Source organism: Coffea arabica, chromosome 9c (assembly GCF_036785885.1).
Source record: "Coffea arabica cultivar ET-39 chromosome 9c, Coffea Arabica ET-39 HiFi, whole genome shotgun sequence".
NCBI classification, from domain to species: Eukaryota; Viridiplantae; Streptophyta; class Magnoliopsida; order Gentianales; family Rubiaceae; genus Coffea; species Coffea arabica.
In genome coordinates this window covers 30,607,184-30,620,664 of record NC_092326.1, presented here as the reverse complement: position 1 = coordinate 30,620,664, position 13,481 = coordinate 30,607,184, and positions in this window count along the sequence as shown.

Sequence of the window (13,481 nt, the reverse complement as noted above, 5' to 3'; positions counted from 1 at the left end):
AAGAGTGATAAGAACTTACCTCATCTTCTCCAACGGCCATTAGTGCCATTTGGGCCAACTCTTCTTTTTCTCTTTTTGAATTGCATTCATCCCATGTAATTTTGCAATCTCCTCTTGAGCATCTCTGGTTGAAGGTCTTCTTGGAACTTTTGATGTGAGGAGTTGTATCATTGTCCACTTCCATGAATTCATTACCCATGAAGGATGGGTTATCCCCCACTTGAGATGCTTTAAAAGCTATGCCTCTCTTATACATTCTTGCATTTTCTTCCTCTTGCACTTTGAATTTCAGCTTTAATTCATAAGAGGTTAGGGTATCCACAAGAGATTCAATGGACATAGAATTTAAATCCTTTGCCTCTTCTATAGCATTTATTTTGTTTTCCCATTCTTTTGGCAAAGCATTCAAAATCTTTCTATTTTTCTCACCCAAAGAATATTCTTTTCCAAGCAATTTAAGATCTTCAATAATGTCACAAAATCTACTACACATCTTATCAACATTTTCAAGAGAATGCATTTTGAAAAATTCATATTGAGAAACAAGCAAAGATTTCTTTTGTTCTTTAATATCTTGGTTACCTTCATGAAATACACACAATTTATCCCAAATATCTTTAGTTGATTTACAACCTTTAATCCTGCTAGATTCATTTACATCTAATGCATTGTACAATATACACATGGCCTTGGCATTTAAAGAAAGGTATCTCTTGTCTTTTTCATTCAATTCTTGTCTAGTCTTTAATCTACTCAAATTGGTGGTGGAGTCAACTATTCTATCTTCATAAGGACCATCTTCTACCACATACCATAATTCAATATAAACGGATTGTAAGAAAATCATCATTCTTTGTTTCCACATGCTAAAATGAGAACCATTAAACATAGGTGGTCTATCAATAGATTGCCCTTCTAAAAAAGAAACTTTTATGGTTGCCATGATCTTTACTCTAAGCGGTTAAGTTTGATCAAAAGAGACCAAGCTCTGATACCAATTGTAATGCCCGGTGCAACCCAATGAGTACAAACAAATTCACAATGACGCACAAAGATATATCAAATTTAAGCACAATAAAGAAAACTTAATTAAAGAGAAAAGATAAGAAATGCAAACCAAATATCAATCCAATAGCCTCTTCAATTGATGGCGATGCTAACCAAGATGTACAAGTGAAGGTTCACTCCTTCCTCACCCCAAATACTCTTTGGTTGAGCCAAGGAGTTTTACAACAATTCTAGTTAACCCTCAACAACCTACACTTGAAAGATCACTCACCCAATTAAGAACTATTTTATACAAATGAGGCAACCTTCACCAAGGTTTTACCACTCCAAGTGATAGGTTCACCTTCACCAAGGTTTTCACTTGAGCAACCTCACAACCCAACTTTCCCAACCCCTTATACAACCAACAAAGAATCTTTCTACTCAAAAATCTCACTTGTAAGCTTGTATTTTGTGTTGGCAAAAGTCCCTTGTCTTCTTGTGCTTTGGGGTGTTTATAGAAGGTGAGAAATGGCTTCAAAAGGCTCTCCAACGGTCAAATATTAAATGCTGTCAAAACTAGCCGTTGGCCTGTCGGACGTCCGAGACCTCCTGTCGGACGTCCGAACCCTGCGTCCGAACGTAGGCAGAGAGTCATCAAATCTTTGCGAAATTTCTCGGACGTCCGATGCGATCGATGTGCGTCCGAGGCGTGCGTCCGATCCTTCCGGACGTCCGATGCTTCCTCACGAGCGTCCGACAGAGTTTCCTTCTTAATGTTCTTCATTCTTTCGGACGTCCGATAGCGTCCGACATGAGTGCCCTGTTTTTGCTTCTTCTTTTATGCCACAAGAATCTGTTCTAACAAATTACTCACATAAAAACATTAGCCCAAATCTACATTTTGGTTTGTTAATCATCAAAACCAAGGATTGATCGACCAAGGTCAACATATGCTTATGGAACCCTATTAGGGTCATATTTGGCATTGATTTATGATTAGTTATCGAGTCTCATTGTACTTGTTTGTATGTTTTAAGGCTTACTTTTATTCCGGTCATTTCCTAATTAACTTTTACTTTGAGCCTAGTGAATGGCTTTTGAAAATGAGGTGAATTTTGTGTGAGATGTTGGGACTGATTCGAGGAAGTAATGAGGCCTTAATGGCTGGAAAAGTAAGAAATTTAGTGGAAGTGCTGCCCGATTTTCTAGGCCGTTTGGTTCTTTTAAGTTGGATTTGCCTTTTGGTAGAAATAAAAAGGGCTTTTGGGTTGTTGAACCTAGGTCTTTATGCTATCTTTTTGTTCCCAAAAATCATGTTTTGTACCCTTGCATTAGTGATTATTTGGCGAGGCATACGACTAGTAGTCGAGCCTCATGTGCATTTTGTTTACTCGATTATGGATGTGAAACCTTCAATTGGTTTATTTTGGTTATTTTAGGGTTTCTTGGCGATTAAGGCCAATCTGAAGTAAAAACTTTTGAAGTTGAGCCGGTGAGTGTACCACTCCCCTCTATTGCTGTTTAACTTGATTTCTGCTCTGCAATCTGTTTAATTTGTTTGAGACGAGGGTGTACTTTATCACACTCGTTCTCTTGTCTGTTCATATGCCAATTTTGGTGTCAATCTGAATCTGTATTTGTATCTGATATCTGTATCTGTATCTGTATCTGTATCTGTTCGGACGTCGTTTGGAAACTTGTAACCAACGATCTTTCTGTGACCTATGAGCTCAAATCCTGTGGCTAAATTATTCGAGTCGGGCCGGCAAGGGCCTGGACGATTAGATAACGAACCACGGTAGTCTGTTTTGGGATCTTTGGATATTGAGACCCTTGATTCCAGTATACTCGAGTATTACCATTTCTGTTCGGTTACGGTGAGCGGGCCCGGTAAAGGGGTGTTTGGTGGACGGAATTCGGTGTAAAGAGGGGTCTACGGATGCGTTGGTTCTATATACGTTGACGGAGAGTCAACCGGTTTGGATCAAGTACTGCGCTGGAAATTTGGCTCCTGAGAGCCACCCGTATCCTTCTGATTTGAATCATTGATTCCTTTGCTTTACATCTGGCATGTGTACTTGAGTTGCTAAACGTGAAATGCCATGATTTTATTGCTATCTGTTTGGTACCTCATTGAGCGCAAGCTCACCCCTTTCTGTTCCTTTTGTTTTCCTTACAGGAAAATAAACACTTTTGGTCTGGATTTGACAAATGGCTGCCAAATTGAGCTAGTTGAACATATCTTTTGTATAGCTCATGTATTAAAATCCTAAATGTGCTTTTGGGGGCTATTTCCTTTTGATTTGGCAAACTAGACATGTATCCACTTTTGAATACTTTTGTATGCCACTTTGGGCTTGTAAATGCTAAGTTTCAAGATGTGAATGTTTGCTTGGTATTTGGTTGGGTTCTGACGGGTCGGTTACTATTCATGGCCGACTCCGGATTTCATTTTATTTTATTTTGGGTTATTTTACTATTTTGATTTGTTTACGCGCGTCTGTAAGTTCTGGAATGAAACAGATAGCTCTAATCTGTTCCGTTAGTCCTGGTGAGAGCTGGGCAGGCGGTCCGCCGAACCCTTTGGTTCGCCTTAGGGTAAGGCGGGACTGTCACAGTTTGCATAAAGGTGTTCCTTCCGAAATACATCCAATACAAGCTTAACATTGATGTGAAATGGAAAATTAGCAACACGCTTCATATGTCAATCAAAATTTAATACTAATTTTGAAGCTTTAAGGTGCTCTAATTGGAGTTTTGATTCAAGTGAAGAAGTTTGAGAGCTAGCTCAAGTTCTTGAAATTCAAAGTTAGTTGGTTTAATTGTTTAGCAAGTTAGGTTGTTTATTTAGTGTTGTTAAGCAAGGGTTTAATTCTCAATTTTACTTGCTAATTTTAGTAGGTTATTGGAGCTAAATAATTATGTTAGGTTTTGTTCTTAAGTGGCCGAATTTCTAGTTGCTAGTTTTAGGAAAATACGTGATTCCAAACCACATTATGATTTCTAGACACTTCCAAAACACATTAGGGTTTTGAGTCCATGTAAGGCTATAAATAGCCTAATCTTTCCAATGTTTATCATTATTGAGTATTTTCTAGAAATATGTGAGTTATCACTTTTTTCTTGCTCCAAGAGAGTCTTTCTTGAGTACTTGAGAGTTCTCTTGAGTTATTCAATTCAAACATATCAATTAAGTATCCATCTTGGCTGTGGCGTTCTTCTACCTTTAACATTGGTTTACTAAATCATTCAATTGTGGGTTGAGATTCAATCCAAGGTTCATAATCTTAAGGTTTAGAAGGGTCAAGGATTCCGCTTCAACTTGATTTCTTCGTCTAGATCCAAGGCTTGATAGGATACGAGTTCATACCTTCGGGCAGATTCGTATCATCTTGGTAATCAGAGCTAGTTGATGAATTCAAGTATATCTTGTTCGTGTCAAAGTAAGTTTTCCTTTGTTTCAAATCTGATCATTGTTCTTGGAAGTAATACGCTAGGGTTTCTCGTTGGTTTCTTTGTTGATCGTGTCTTTCCATTGTTGTCCACTTCTGTTTTGTTGATTACATCATGTTTTTCTTGTCTTGTTAGAGTTGTTTCTTGAGTCTTAAAGATGCTTAGATTGTAAAAAAAAAAGCAGTACTGTTCATCAGGATTGTAGCGCACTGTTCACCGTTATTGTTCATTCAAAAAAATTCTGGTAAGTTGTTGTTCTTGATGAATCCATCACTGGTTTCTTGAAATTAATTCGTGGCTGCCTTTGTGTTTTAGTGTCAAACTGTGGCTGATCAATCTTGCTCTTGAAAGTGCTTGAAGTTCTTGAAATTTCTTGATAAGAATCTTGAATTTCTGGAATTGTCTTGGATACTTTCTTAACAAATCTTGAAATTCTTGGATAAAATATTAGGGTTTCTTGAATTTTTGAATAAAAGTTTTCAATTCTTGAAATTCTTGCAAAACCCTAGTTCCTATTTCTTGAACAAAGTAGCAGCTAATTCTTGTTTCTTATTGTGGCTTGAATTCTTATCCTTGAATGTTTGATCTGAAATTGAAAAAAGAAAGAAAGAAAGAGTTGTTGTGAAAAAAAAGAGAGAAACAAGAAGTCGGATCACTCTTTGATTGAAACAAGAAAGCAAAGCTGATTTCGGAAACCAAGTTGACTTGGGATTGTAAACAAATCCTAGTCATCACAAATCCAATTTAGATTTTGCTAGCTACTTCTAAACGAAAATTACTCCAAAAATCAGCAGCTTACCATCCAAAATAAATCCAAGAACCAATTGGATTCAACTTCCAAAATTCCAGCCAAGGGTACAATCGGGTCGAATAATTCTAGGCTTCCAAAATTTCTGCTATTTTGTTTCTTACTTAATCGAGATTTGTAATCTGTCCAGTCATTATATTCAAGTCTTTTGACTCTTTCCAGCCTATAAATCGTGTCTAAGAGGTCCCAAAAGGAGTCCAAATCAGTCTTGGATTCCAACTAGTCTTAGTTTCCTAATTTGAGTCGCTAGTCAAAGTACGAAGTTTCCAAAATTTGAGTAACCTTGTGCGGACAGAATCTGGTATTTTCTAGCATACTTAATAGTTATTTTGAATCATTGTATCAGTCCTTTTCACTCCAAATTTCTAGCACTCATCCACTACCAGTGAAACTTGGTGAAAAGTTTGATTGAATCTCATTAAGAAAATTCTAATTTCTTCAAGAGAGGCAATCAAGTGACTCGAGAAGTGATTGGTGAGATTATTAGACTGTTAAAATATACTCTTAAGTGATACACGAGCGTGAGTGAAACACGTAAGAGAGTGAGTGAGATGTTTTCCGTTCACTTGTTTGTTGTTTTTGCGGGTTTAAACATGGCAAATGAAAATGAGCTTACCATTGTCCAACTTGCACTAAAAATGGATGCTATGTGCGTAGAATTTCAAAGGAGGTTCGACCTCAAATTTGAATTCATACATGAGCGGATTGATCACTTGGATTCATCAAAGAGCTCCTCTAAAAAAACTAGAGGAAAAACTCCTTTGCATGAGTTCAGTGACTCCAACTCGGCAAGAGAGTTCGAAGAAGAGGAAAGTGAGGGAATGCCACCCTTGATTGAGGAAAACGAGGAGAAGATCAAGGAAATTTCCACACTTAACAAAGTTGGTTTGGTAGTTCGACATGCCTTGGCTACACAAATAAGTGTAGATGACCTTAATGTGAAAACATCTTCTACACCCGTTGCCATATTAAGGACAAAGTTTGCGGCATGGTGATTGATCTAGAGAGTTGCACCAATGTTGCAAGCGCTATTATGGTGGACAAGCTGAAGTTGCCAACAACCAACCATCCTTATTCTTACAAATTGCAATGGCTCAACAATAGTGGAGAGGTACGTGTACTTAAATAAGTACTAGTTTCTTTTCACATTGGACAATATGTTGACGAAGTTTTATGTGATGTTGTGTCTATGCAAGTTGCTCATATCATTTTAGGCCGTCTTTGGCAATTTGATAAGAAAGTTAGTTGGGATGGTTTCACCAATAAGTATTCATTCTCTCATTGTAACAAAAAGATTATACTTGGATCTCTTACACCTCAACAAGTGTAAGAGGATCAAGTTTGCCTTCAAAAGGAGTTTGAACAAGAACTTGAGGAAAGATAAAAACGAGAGAGTGAGGCAACTCGTAAAACTCGAGAGCTGGAAAAAGAAAGAAAACTCGAGTGGAAAGGGAAAATGAGTAATGCCGAGGCAAAAATGAGAGGAAAAAGGCGGAAAATACTCGGCTCTTGTGGAAAGAAAAGAGGGAAAACAAGCGATGTTTGCAAAAGGCAAAGTTGTGAGGAAAGCCTTGTTTTCTACTAACCATCCTTACTTTGTTTTTGTGAGGACTCATGTTTTTATTCTTAATTTAGTCATTTTTATAATTATTTGCCCTAGTGTTACTTAATTATACTATTATTACGTGAATTTCCCTTAAATTTCGCTTTATTACATTCGCGTCGAAAGTTTCTCGAAAGTCGCGCCGGTACGACTAATTGGAGATTTGAGGATTTATTACTAGACTAGTAAGTATGAGTAATTATAGTGTTAGAGGAATTACCTTGGAGGATTAGTGTATAAGTGTAACAAACAAGAGAGAAAGTGGCAGTACAATGCACTATTTCGCTACTATTGAGAGTTGACTTTTTCACCAACTTAAAGTTACCTTTTCTTCATCCTTCCTCCACAAGATTCACAACACAAACACTCCCTCACACACTCTCTCATTCTACCAAACCAAGGAAAGAAAAGGGGAAGAGAAAAAAATTCCATCCTTGCTCCAATCTTGCTTGTTCTACATCCTCCAACCTACAAAATCATTTGGAATTTCACTCTAGCTAGTAGAAAGAAGCAAACTTGTGGAGTTTCTTGGTGAAGTAGTGGTGGAAAGACTTGCCTTCATCTAGGGTTTAAGAGCTCTAAGAGGTAACAACTTCATCCCTCTTTATCCTTTCAATTTTTACAAAGTTTAGTGGTTGGATTTCAAGGGTTTGAAACCCTAATCAAGATTCTAGGCTAGTGGACTTGAGGAAACTTTTATCTTGCTTTATATTCTAAGCTAGTGGTCTTGAGGTGACCTATGAGGTAGCTGACTTGAGGTTATTTCTTGATTGTTTTTGTTTATGTGAATTATGGCTTGAGATTAGCTTGGCAGTGGAGTGAAAGTTGGAAGAAAACCAAGAGAGGTGCTGGCCGAAATTTCTGTTCTTGTTGTCTTGCTTTGAATTTGAATTTTTTTGATTATTTGGCTGCTAAACTGATTGATATATGTTGTGTTAGGTGTGTGGAAAGTTCTTTTCAAAAATCATTTCAATTGGTTACACAAAACAAGGGTTTTTGAAAAGGAAGAAATCTGGAAATTTGCTATCAGGCCAGCCGGCCACTGGTTCTTTGTCTGAACATTACTCTTTGTACAAAAGTCAAAATTGAGTACTATTTGTGGCATTCAAAACTAGATATCAAGAGCTTTCCAATGGTATAAAATTCCCCTGCTAATTCATTTTGAGTAAACCGTAGTGAATCAGCAAAGTGGACTGACCTGTTTTATCTGTTTGTCTGAAAGAAACTGGGAAGCTGCATCTTGTGGCTCGATTTTGTCCCTTTTGTGAAAGGAGTTTGGAAACGATTTCTTCTGATAAATTATAGAATTTTGAATCTAGTTTCTAAATCTATAAACCATTCTCAATTTGGACTTGTGTAGAGTTAGATATGGTCTAATTTCAAAACTGTGTTAAAGCTGGAAACTAGAAAATTGTTGAACAGGCTGTGAAATCCAGCCATTTTCAAACTATTGTATTTTGCTGTTCAAAACTCCAAATTTAGTTCTACTTGTTGTGTTTGAAATTTTACTTGAAGCTCTTGTTGTGTTATAAATTTCAGAGGCTAATTCACTTCCTCTGAATTTTACCGAATTTCCAAACATTGTTGAAAAACCAAGACTGGTTCTGTCCTGTCTTCATGAAACTGTAACTTTGAGCTGAAATTCAAATGGTTTCTAGTTGGAATCTTGGAAAAGTATCTTCAGGGAAGTTTTAGTACTTTGAATCTAGTTTCCAAGGTATAAATTTTTCCATTTTTGGACCTTCCAAACTCAAGATACGATTTCTCAAGTATTGTCGAGTAAAGCTGGAAAATTTCTGATTTCCTAAGAAGTGAACTTTAATGAACTTCCTTTTGAGATTGAACTTTAATTTCTCAAAATATGATTTTTCCATTTTAATGAACTTCCTTTTTAGATTGATGGTTCATTTTAAACTGAATTTCATGAATGATACGAGTTCACTTGGAACTTTAAATCTTCATTTTTGAATCTCGATTTTCAGGGGATTAAAGCTCTTTTAAGACATTGTCTTAAGTTTTAAGCGAGTGCAATTTCTCCCTTGAATGTTAAGTAGTCGTGAGTATATGTGAGTGATGGTTGGTCACTGTTTCTTTAGGTGCTCAAGAGGGTTTCGAAAGGAATCCCGGTGTGGACAACTGAAGGGCTTTGTTTACTCACTTACTTTTGAATTGGTGAGTGTCAAGTGCATGAATTGTTGCTAAATACTTGAATTGTTTCTTGTTCATTAAGTGATTGGGATTTGTCGAGACGAGTGTGTACTTTATCGCACTCGTTCTCTTGTACTTAACTAGACAATTGAATTGTGTGAAGTGAATTGATAATTGAATTGAGTGAACTTGGCAAATTGTAATTGTATGTCTGGGGACACTCAAAACTCATTGGCTAACCTTGTGACTCGAGCCGGCATGGGCTTGGTCGAGAAGCCTGGTGAACCATGAGAAAATTATAAGCTTGATCTTTTGCGATCTTGCTTGGCATACTCGATAGTATTGCCCTCCCAGTGAGTGTTTGGTTACGGATCCGAGAGGTGAAATGAAGGATGGAGGAAGTAAGTGGGGTTTCTACGGACTTGCTGCCTACCCGGTTGACGGAGTGTCATCACGTGGAGATATTGGATTGAGCCTTGGCAAAGCAAGAGAGAAATTAGCTCCTGAGAGCTCCCATATCCTTATTGAGTGTGCTTTATTGTTAATTGTGAATTACCTAAACTTTCTACCTAAACTTTCTTGTACAAGTGTTATTGTTACTTGAACTATATGTTTGCATGCTTTTGTTGGCCTCACTGAGCGTTAGCTCATCCCCTGTAGTTTGTTTTCCTTAACAGGAGCTCGGATTGGGAAGATTTTTGAGGAAGCCGACTTGATTTCCTTTTGATTAGAGTTTTGGATGTAATTGATTAGTCGACTTTTGGTAGTTGTATTTTTGGGGAAAGTTGATGTACTTTTTGGTAACTTGTGATGTAAGATTTGAATGTTTATTTAAGGAAGCGAACTTTCTTTGTATCTACTTTTATTATTGGTCATTACCCTTAAGTTTAAATTTGATCCGTATTGAGCCCGGGCGAGAGCTAGGCAGGCGGCCCGCCGATACCCTAGGGTTCGTCCTAAGGAGAAGTGGGGTCGTCACAGTTTTGCTTAGCGTGTTTGTTAAATTCCACAGGTTTATGAGGCCAAAAAAGTGCTGCATTAAAAGACAATTCCTAAGCTATTTGTCTTGTGTAATATTTGTAAAGTTGTAGATAATTTAATTGCTATGAATAAGGTAAATTTCTTTCCTAAGTCTCTTTGTTATCATGGTACAACTAATGAGCGTGAGCTGTCCATGAAGGTATGCATCCTTTCTAGTATGGTTATGAGTAGTTATACACCTTATCTTGAAGAATTGGATACTATTTTCTTGAGCATAGCTGAGTTTCTTGAGTTGTTCATGGATGCTAGACCTTTAGAGTTAACTGGCATTATTTTTAAGATTGTTCATGCATGTCATGTGGTTTACCATATTGGATTCATGGATTTTGATAACACTATACATTTACTCAATGACCATTATTCTGGAGCTAATTTGAGTACATTAATAAATTGCAATTGTTTTAGTCTAGTTTTGGGTCATTCTATGTTGTTTCTTTCATTTGAGTCACATAATCATTATGTGTGTTAGTAGTTGCATTTGTGGTATGTTTAAAATTCTTGAGTTAATAGGTATTGTGTTTCAACAAGTTGATTTGCCTATGACTCGTTGTCCTAGTTTCATCATAGTTCATGCATTTAGTGTGCATTTAAAGTTCTTGTCATAGGAGTTTGCATCTATTTCACGAAGTGATTCCAATGTGTGTTTAGAACATGTTACAAGTCTTAGCATGACGCATGGAGTTCACATATTTCTATCTTGCTATCAACTTGGTGAAAGTGTTGATTATATTTACTTCATTGATACTCATTCTTCATTCTTTGTTTTTGATCCAGGAGTTAATACGTTGAGCTATTGGTACAATAATTGTGAGTTGAAGTGTGCACATTGGTTTGTGATCCATTTGAGTAGAAGGCATGCTTCTTGGCTCGCATTCATCCAAATATTCCTTGATATTCTCCATTGCAAACAATCGTTCAATTTGGGGACAAATCGCCTTTCAAGAGGAGGAGAATGATGCGAAATGGAAAATTAGCAACACGCTTCATATGTCAATCAAATTTAATACTAATTTTGAAGCTTTAAGGTGCTCTAATTGGAGTTTTGATTCAAGTGAAGAAGTTTGAGAGCTAGCTCAAGTTCTTGAAGTTCGAAGTTAGTTGGTTTAATTGTTTAGCAAGTTAGGTCGTTTATTTGGTGTTGTTAAGAAAGGGTTTAATTCTCAATTTTACTTGCTAATTTTAGTAGTTTATTGGAGCTAAATAATTCGGTCAGGTTTTGTTCTTAAGTGCCGAATTTCTAGTTGCTAGTTTTAGGAAAATAAGTGATTCCAAATCACATTACGATTTCTAGACAATTCCAAAACACATTAGGGTTTTAAGTCCATGTAAGTCTATAAATAGCCTAATCTTTCCAATGTTTATCATTATTGAGCATTTTCTAGAAATATGTGAGTTATCACTTTTCTATTGCTCCAAGAGAGCCCTTTTTGAGTACTTAAAAGTTCTCTTGAGTTATTCAATTCGAACTTATCAATCAAGTATCCACCTTGGTTGTAGTGTTCTTCTACCTTTAACATTGGTTTTCTAAATCATTTGATTGTGGGTTGAGATTCAATTCAAGGTTCATAATCTTAAGGTTTAGAAGGGTCAAGGGTTCCGCTTCAACTTGATTTCTTCGTCTAGATTCAGGGCTTGGTGGGATACGAATACGAGTTCATACCTTTGGGCGGGTTCATATCAAGCATGCTGCAAGTGCTCAACTAGGTTTTTGCTATAAATGAGAATATCATCAAAGTACACTACTACAAACTTGCCTAAGCACTCACGTAAGACATGATTCATTAATCGCATAAAGGTACTTGGTGCATTAGTAAGATCAAAAGGCACGACCAATCACTCATATAAACCATACTTAGTCTTAAACACAGTTTTCCACTCGTAACTTCCTTGATCCTAATTTGATGATATCCATACTTAAGGTCAACTTTTGTAAATATAACCGCCCTATTTAATTCGTCTAACATATCATCAAATCTAGGGATGGGATGGTAATACTTTACCGTCATGGTATTTATAGCTTTGTAATCGATGCACATCCTCCAAGACCCGTCCTTATTTGGTACAAGAATTACTGGAACAACACAGGGACTTAAGCTTTCTCGCATCCAACCTTTGCCAAGAAGCTCCTCCACTTGTCTTTGAATTTCTTTCGTCTCCTCTGGATTGCTCCTATAAGCTGGCCGGTTAGGTAGTGGTGCTCCAGGTATGAGGTCAATTTGATGCTCAATACCTCTTATGGGTGGCAATCCGCTAAGCACTTCTTCTGGAAAGACATCGCTATACTCCTGTAAAAGTCCAACAAAAGAACTAGGCAAAGAAGAATCAAGATCATTAGTAATAGCCAAAACTTTCTTGCCGTAAAGCAAGTGTAACTTTCGGCCTTCAAGTAAGCCTTTCCTCACATCTTTGGCTTTTCCAATTAACAATATTTTCCTCTCTTTTGCTACCTCATGATCCATCTCATTAATTGTTTTTTTCCTCTTATTTTGCATAGATCTTTTCCTCTATTTTCTCTCGAGCTTTTCAATTTTTTTCTCTCATCAACTTTCTCACACTCTTGCTGAATTTTCACTTGATCATAATACACTTGCTTAGGCGTAAGTGGTGCAAGTGTGATTTTTCTACCTCTATGTAAGAAAGTGTACATGTTGGTACGACCATCATGACTAGTATTTCTATCAAATTGCTATGGTCTACCAAGTAAAATATGACTAGCCTACATAGGTACTACGTCACAAAGTACTCCATTCTCATAAGTACCAATTTTAAAAGAGACTAGTACCTATTGAGACACTCGTATGTCTTCACAATTGCAACCACTATAGACGATATGGCTTGAGGTGCCCGCGGGTTGACAATCCTAATGCTTCCACCATTAATGAACTAGCAATGTTGGTGCAGCTGCTGGGATCTATCACCAAGCTACACACTGCTACTTACGAGGCATCAGGTGTAGAAGATGTTTTTCCTTTGGATCTCCTCTTCTTTGACATGAGCTGTGAGTGCTCACCTTGCAACAAGTCCAATGGTTCACAGCTTCGAGTTCCTCCTGCTTAACAAGAGGTGGCATGTCCTTATACTCCTCCTCATCTTCAAACACTATTTCCCCAATTGGATCATCGTTCTTAGGTTTGGATATTGACTAGCAATGTGACCAAGTGTGACAGCCCTACCTCTCCCTAGGGCGAATCCAAAGGTTTTGTAGACACCAAAATTTTGGCTTTTCTTTTTTTTTATATATAGTTGATTTTTGTTTTAATTTTTGCTTATTTCATTGAAAAGAAAAGAAAAAGAAAAAAGGAAAAAAAAGAAAAAAGGAAAAAAGAATAAAAATAGCAAGTGGGGGGCATGCATTGGGACAAGTGTCCCTTTGTGTTTTGGACAACACAACACCTAAGGGATTAGGTGTCTAAACACTTGGTGGTTTAAGGAATTTTG